Raw genomic sequence first — 8,693 nt, forward strand, 5'->3', positions numbered from 1 at the left:
GCTCTTAAAACTTTCTAAAAGCTCAAGATTTTTTAACCCTTTGGGAGGGAGGGGAAGGGTTTTTTTTTATAGGTATGGGGGAAGGTTATTGAACCTTTTTAGGTTCCATCGCTTTCTTCCTTCACCTCCAATCAAAAATACACCAAGATTGAATTTCCATACCTGGCTTTGCCGTGCTTGGATATATGTATGCACCATTCTTGTGCGCACGCGCAACGATTGTGAGTATGTATAGATAAGGTGCACACGCACAAGGAACGTGCGTACACACCTTTTGCCATGGTACACGTATCATCCCTACATGCATTCTATGTTCTTGGCTTGATTGTGGCCTAAGTAAGTTCGAATTGTCTTCTTATCAATGTTTTTGATAAAACCGATCACTAATTTTGGAAAATAGGTTTGATCAAAGCGCAATCAAGCTTATCTCTCTTTCTCAGGGTTAAAAGTTGTTTTTTTTTTGGGGGGGGGCTAAAAATGGATTCAAGGGTAAAATGGTCATTTTTGAAAAACTCCAAACACCCTTAAATATTCTAAAGATGAAGTAAGTACCGTTTCATTATCTGAAGGCTTGCAAGCTCCTAAAGTCTTGGTGTTGGCCAAAAGTGGCTTCTAATTTGATGATACCTTATTTGATTCCATCTTTTATTTGGTTCCCAATGTCAAACAATTCTCAGAAACTAAATAGAGGCAAAGCAACATGATGCCAAGTAGAGATGGATGTAGGCTTTTCATAATGGTCCTCACTTTGTCCTTCTCATCGAGCCGACTGGTCATTCTTGCCGCTTTAGCTCTCCATCTCATGACAAAGTCGCTGAAGCTTTCATTGACCTCTTACTTGGTGGTTTCAAGTTTCCTCATGGTTACCTCGAGTTGGGTGTTGTAAGAGTACTAGGCGACAAATGCCTCAACTAACTCATCCTACTTTCATTTGATCTCATTCTTGGCGTACCGATTGGCTGCCACTCCAGACAAGGTTCAGCCAAACAAAGACAAGGTTTGTTGGTGGGTGATTTCCATGGTTCTCAGAATGTCAACAAAAAGTTAGACATGTACCATGGGGTCTCCCGAGCCATCAAACTTATCTATGTGTGGCATTTTAAATTTCTTAGGAAGATAGACGATCACTTCCCCTAATCTGGCATCTAGGTCCGGAATGTAGTCAGAACCCTTAGTCTTTTTTTGGCCCTTCTCCAACTTGGTTATTCTGTCAGCATTGATGTTGAGTTTCAACACTTCAATCTTAGGCTCATCCTTTGGCTGATCTAGGGGTGGAATGAGGACAACCAACACTTCCTCCCTCAGAACTTGTTGTGGTTTCGACGGTGGTAGTAGTGGTGCAGCCGCTTGGGCTTACAACTGGTTCAAATTTCTAGGTGTCCATGATCACAGATAGGGTGTCTACAGACCTTTCACAGATTGAAGCAGTCAAATCTTGGGCTTAGGCCATCAAAATTTTTGGTTATGCACTCAGAAACCTAAAGTGCTCTGGGCTAGGATGAAGTGACAAATGCGGGCTGGCTTATTCTATATCCACTAATTTTGAATTGGGCCAAACTGTTCGAATGGGCTTGGGCTTAGACTTGCGAATCTTCCTTGCTGGTGGCTTAAGTGAGACTAACACGGGTTTTCCATAAACTATATCTTGGGTACCAGACAAACAACTGAGTCTGGCCTACCTAGCTTGGGAAACTTCCTTTCTAGGAGTGATGGTTGCAACAAACCTGAGAATAGCCGAATGGATCCAGTCAAATTCTAATCAAGACTTACCATGGCTCCTCAAAATCATCATCACTGTCAGTTAGATTGTGGTTTCCCAATCAAGGAAGCTTGAGGAATTTTTAGAATTCTTACTAGAGTGATCAATCAAACAATTGCCTTTCCATTGTTTATTGCTTATCAAAGGAGAATGTCCCATTTTTATTTAAAAGTATATGATCAAATTACAACTTTTATTTTTCAAAATAAAGTTTTTTTTTTTTTTTTTTGGAGTAGTTCAAATTTTATTTGAAGGAATCAATCAAAAAACCATCTTTTAGCTAAATATCTCATTGAGGAACCATAATTTTATTCAAAATGGTAGTCTTGGTCACCACTTCCTTGTCTACCATTCTTTCAATAAAATAAGGTTCCTTCAATGTTAGTAGCCAACAGATTTTTATTTAACTAGACCACTTTCCACAATTTCCAACTCTACTCAAATTTTATTTCAAAATTTTCCAAGGAATCTCAGATTTTATTCAAAGAAATCAATCAAACAATTATCTTCTAGTCAAATGCCTCATAAAGAAATTCAGAATTTTATTTCAAAGTGAAAGATTTGGTCATCACCGCCTTGTCTGACACTTTTCCATGAAATCAAATTCCTTCTAAAGTCAATAACTTAAATATTTTTGTCGAATAAAAAATTTCCATAATTTTTAAAATTCTACTTGGAAATTTCTTTTTATTATAAAAATTCTTTCCTTGCAAGGAGTTTTGGATTTTGTTTCCAATATCTAATCAAACAATTATCTTCTAGTCAAATATCTTTTAGGAGAACTGGAATTTGGTTATCACTTCCTAATCTAAACATTTTTCCATAAAATTTGAAATCCTTCCAAAGTCAATAACTTAGACTCTCATTCAATCGAACACGTTCCATAATCTCTAATGCTCTACTTAAGTTGGAAATTTTTTTTTTTAGAAGTTATTCTTTCATTATATATTTTCTTAGGGATTTATACTTAAATTTTAAAAAGGCAATCATTTCCAATTGATCACTAAGATAGGAATTCAAATTCAAAATTCATAACCCAAACACTTTAAAATGGGAAACTACCCCCTAATTTGCTACTAATTGCTAGAATCATAATCAAGATCAAATCACTGCCTAAATCAAACTCCCCAAATTTTTGGAATTGAATCGTAGCTCAAAATACATTCAAATTTCCTCCAGAATCAAATCACTACCTAATCAGATTGTTGATTCCTGAAATAAATCAAATCATTGCTATACAAGACAAGATACCACATAAGTACATAATTTGCATTCTTACCTATTTGGAGGGTAAGTTTGCCCAGTCCTAACTTGGAAATAGGATATAAGATTCACTAAATCACACAATAAGGTAACAATACAATCCTAGAAAGGTAGGTATACTGTCCTAGTTTGGAAGGTGGTAAATCTCTCTCTATATGCAAAGGGCAGGTTTAGTCAAGAGGGTACATCAATTGTTACTATCAATGTACCTCACATACTGTGACAACCCCAACATGCATATCATGATTATATTTATTCAATTATGTGTTAATTATTAATTGTGATATGTGCCATATGATTAATTTGAGTATACCTATTCAATTTGAAAATTACCTATTGTGATTTCTACTTTGAGTTTGAAATTGAAAGCCTTAATGGTGTCAGAAACCAAAATTGAGTACCTGAATAGACTAATTGGAATTTTTGGAACCATATGGTAAGTTTAATTAAAAATTGATTCAGATTAAGTAATTAAGTTGTGTTTAATTAGCTTAATGTTCTAATTGATGTATTATGCTATCCTAGATATATAAATAAATGTCTTGAGCCCATTTGAGTTCATCCTTTTCATTTGAGAGAAAGAATTCCGAGATTGCATCTTAGAGAGAGAGAGAGAGAGAGAGAGAGAGAGAGAGAGAGAGAGAGAAGCTCACATTCTAGAGAGAGAAAGTGTGAAGATTGAAGAGGAATTTGAAAAGTTAGCTTAAATTAGTCAATTTGTGCTAGAATTGGTGTGTTTGAAATCTCTAGGTAAGCACTTAACTCTTAGTTCTTGAAGATGATATGTTTTAGAGTTGTGTTCATGGATTATACATCATCTTTTGCATGTATTTTGTTAACGAAAGTCAAAAAGATGAAGAAGCTTTGCATACATGTATTAATATGTTGAGTTTTGCCATGTTGAATTTGAATTCTAGCATCCATGTTGAAATTGTGGGTTAATTTGCACATGCATGTTTCATTCATCATGTGTTAACTCTTAAATTCATGTTTTGGAAAAGAGTTTTATACATGCATGAAGTTTTCAAGCTCAAAGTTGGAAATTTCATGAGTTTTGAGAAAAGGACTTGGAAAAACTTACATGCATGAGTTTTCGGGTTCAATTTTGGTAGATTTAAAGTGATTTTGAGCAAATGGTTTTTGAGGGTCATGTATACATGCTTCCAAAGTAACTTTGTGTTTTTGAATGAGCCATGCATGACCGAAGGCTTTGAGTTTGTATTTTTGGAGCTCAAACTCTGTTTTGGGAAAACCCAAAAATTCTGCAGACCACTTGAGTGACCAAGTGTGCGCTTGAGTGAACTTGATGAGCTGCCAATACTTTTGTTATCTTTACAGATAGCTTGAGCGACCAAGTGTGCACTCGAGCGAACCCTCTGCATACTATTAGACCGCTCAAACAACCTAGTGTTGGCTCGAGTGCAGATCAAACCTTCCTAGTATTTTTGCAGTACATGCAGTTCGCTCGAGTGAGCAAAAGGTCAGGCCATTTTCAGCATATTTTGACAAGTCCTTCTATGTTCACATCTTTGTTCTCATCTTCTCTGTAGTATTTCTAGGCATGAATTGTGGCTCATTAAGGAACTAATAAGTGAGAAATTAAGAAGAATGATTGAATTAGAAAGAGAACATGAATTATTCGATTCGAACCACGTATTCCAATGTGTATGGTTATGTGTAGGTTTGGACGTTGTGGAAGAATATCAACCTACTCAAGGTGAGTAATATCTTAGTAAATATATTTTCTCCTATTCTATTTTCTGACTGTATCAATGTGGTAAGCTTTTCTGCACTTATGATTTGGAAAGTATGAATGAGCCTTCTATCTGTCTGATTGGTATGTTATTTGTAAAAGTAACTGATATGGACCCAAGGTCATTTTGGTATGTATTGGACCTAAGGTCGTTCTGCTATATGTTGGGCCAGAGGTCATTTTATACAACTATATTTGACCCGAGGTCATTCTGCTATGTTCTTCGCTGGGCATTAGCTCACTCCGTATATATATATATATATATATATATGTTTGTAAGTGAGCAGCGAGACGTCCAATCCCAGCCTTAGTGAATTTGTGAAGGTTACCAAGTTTTTGAGGAGTCAACCAAAGATGCTTTACGCAAGAGGCTTTTGTCTTTCGTTTTTCAGTTTTCTTTGTTGGCCATGTTTAGCCATGACTGTAGATATGTTTTGAGTTTGTATAATAATAATCTTGTGAATGGTCTTGGCTGAATACTATCTTTTGTGTAGGAATGGATGTGAGTTATTAACTAAGTGAGATGTCTTGATATGTCATATATGCACAGCTCATTGGACAAATGTTTAAATTTTATATCTCTGTTTCCGCTTGTGGCATTGTTATTAATTAAATATTTTTTGTTAATTTTGATTTTGAGGCAGGGTAAGCTGGGATTACTGGCCGGTTACAGTCTTAAACCTATAAGGGCAGGTTTGGATTGTGACAGTTGCTATCTGAGCACTAGTTAATAACTCACACACTTGTCCAATTAAGCGTTAAGGTGTCTAGAAAAGACTTAAGACTGCATTCACTTAAAAGTATATGCTTATGTGAATTCTGACTCTATAAATGTGTGAATATATGAAAATATGTATATGAGAATATGTGCTTACGTGCAACTATGTCTATGTGAATCTATATATATCTCTATACTTGTCATAATATAAGCTCATGTAAAACATGGTGAGACTAAGAGCCAATGAAATAGAAGTGTCATCCACTGCTTGATCAGATAGAATGGAGAGAATGCTGCAAGATATGGTAGAAAATCAGAGACAACAACAGCAGTGACAACAATAATGGCAACAACCGCCACCCCCACCTCCAATGCTAGTACCGTCTGTGCAAGATCATCAGATTGATGACCGAACGACTGCCCTCACTAAAGAATTTAAGAAGATAGAACCACCACTGTTTCATGGGGGAGTGGACCCATTAAAAGATAAAGCTTGGGTCCTTGGAATCGAAAAATTATTCAAGGTATTTCTGTGTGCTGAGGCAAAAAAGGTTCAATTGGCCACATTCACTCTAGAGGATGAGGCAAGAAGATGGTGGATGTTAATCCGAGAAGAGAATAAAGGGATTGATTGGACACAATTTCTTGAAATCTTCTATGAAAAGTATTTTCCTCAATGCATTTGGGATAAGAAAGTGTCTGAATTTAAAGGGTTGAAGCAATGTAATCAAACTGTAGCCGAGTATGAAGCATGATTCACTGAGTTGGCCAGATTTGCACCATATATGGTTGACACTGATTACAAGAAGGCAATAAAAGTTGAGGGTGAACTTCAAAATGAAATCCAAGAGAAAGTGAATGTTCTGAAATTGCCAAAGTATGTGGATGTTCTAGACAGGGCTTTGATGTCTGAATTAAACATGGCCTCACATCACCAACCGTCTGAATGGAAAGGGAAAAGACAAGGCTCTTATTCAAATAAGGGGTCAACATTTTCTAAGAAGCAAAATCAGGGAACATCCAATACTCTTAATTCCACTAGGGATTCTGCCCCAGTGTGCAATGAATATGGTAGGAGACATCGAGGAGTCTGTTACCTAGCTTATTTTCGGTTTGGTAAATGTCATACCCCAAATCCAAGCATGACCGGCCATGGCCCACAAGGACTCAGCCTAAGGCACACATAAGCCTAAACATGAACCCAAAATCACAAAGAATAAATGTGATGACAGCCCATAAATAAATAAATCAAAACCCAATCCAATGACAAGTCACAAGTATAATGGTAAAACCAACCATAGCCAACTTCCAAAAATATATACTAAATGGAACACAAATCGCCTACAACATAAAATAATTCTAAATAAAAATCTAACCACAATGTATGCACAAAACCCGACATAACAAGCTAAAACAAAATAAATGAATGTCGTAGAGGTCCATGCAATTGAGTCCCCACTACGCCATGAGTCCACTCTAACTTCTTCTAACACCTGGAAGTGATAAACAACTAAGTTAGCTGATAGCTCAGTGAGTAGCAACATAGATAGTAAATACAGTTTTGAAAACAATGTTCAATTCCAAAATAAAATATATATCATAGAAACTAGATTGGCGTACAGTTTGGTAAAGACAATCTATTTCAAAAAGAAGGTTCCACAGTTCAACAGTTAAAATACTCATGTCTCTCAAGAACATGATAAATGACATTTTTCGCTAAAACAGATTACAACATGATCACTAATAATTTTCTGGGTACGAAGAAATAACAAGTAACATGCTACACAGTTCTCAAGGCAATAAGCCCGTTGGATCCACTATCAAACTAAGAGTCATCCTCAGGGTGGCAACCTGGGCCTTTTCTCTAAGACGATCCGATTGAAAGTCACCTAGCTTAACCTAGGTCTTTTCCTTACAATTGTTGAGCACTACAGTCAACATGGCCCAACCCAAATCTGTTCCCTAGTGGCCAGAGTCACCACACACAGTGGAATAATTTCCCTGGACTAAAATATACGGATGGTCCCAATAATCAATACACATCGGTTTTGCAAAACATGGTAGTTCACCATTATAAACATGACACCAAAACAAATAGTTTATGATATGCCAAGTTCACACATGTTTCAGAAATAATTTGATTCCATTGATAATATAATAATTTATCAAAATAGTTTAGTCTTGAAACAACAATTAAATTTTTCAACAGTTCAGGGTAGGGGAACATTTATAAAAATATGTAGCATGAAACTACTCACCCGAAAACAGAATAATGTTATCCTCGAATAGAGTATAAAGTCCAACTAGTGCCCTGAACCAAGTATGAAAACTACACATCACTACTAATTTAAAAATACTAAAGAATAAGAAACTAAGTACCCCACACTAAAGCGCACTAACACAGCTCAACCTCACTCACCATTACTCTTAAATAATACCTAAGTTCATGTTCTTCAAGGTCTAAAATCACCCAAGACATGGGTTCCGGTCGGAATTTAATTAAATGTGACTTTGAGATAAAATAGAATTTTTGATAGGTTTTCCCAAACTATTCACTAAATCTGAAAATTAAAAACCCACTCTGTACCATTCGAAAAATTCCAAAACCCTCCAAATACTAACTAATATATCCTAGGTTTCAAATCCAATTGGTTTTACTTGATTTTCTTATCAAAATAATTATTTACAATTAATTATATCCAATCAGATTGTTTTCTGCAACACTTTAAAGAAAATAATGGTTCCCTTAGTATACACCAGCAATCAATGCAAGGCTAAAAATGTATGAAACTAGACTTGTAACCGGTTTTAATGACACTAATTTTATAATTTTTGGATTTATACACAAAGAGAACGACACTCCCGAACTTACTGTTTTAAACCAGTTTTCTGGACAGATTTGAACGCATCAGTTTATATTGATTTTGACTCCCAAAAATTATGAAAAAATTCAGATATGCAATTCAATATCTAATTAATCTACTGTAAATATTTCAGTTCAAAATTCATCTGTTTGATATGGTTTCTTGATTTTTAAAATTTGTGATTTTGTGCAGAATTCTTATCTAATGACTTAACTCCTTAATTCGCTTTAAAATTTTGCATGATAATAATATACACAAAATACTATCCCAATCAGTCAATCCGTTCCTTTTTCTTCCAACAACTCACAACACCCATATGCACCATAATTATGTATA

This window comes from Camellia sinensis, chromosome 13 (genome assembly GCF_055761805.1).
Source record: "Camellia sinensis isolate YWXY chromosome 13, ASM5576180v1, whole genome shotgun sequence".
Classification (NCBI taxonomy): domain Eukaryota; kingdom Viridiplantae; phylum Streptophyta; class Magnoliopsida; order Ericales; family Theaceae; genus Camellia; species Camellia sinensis.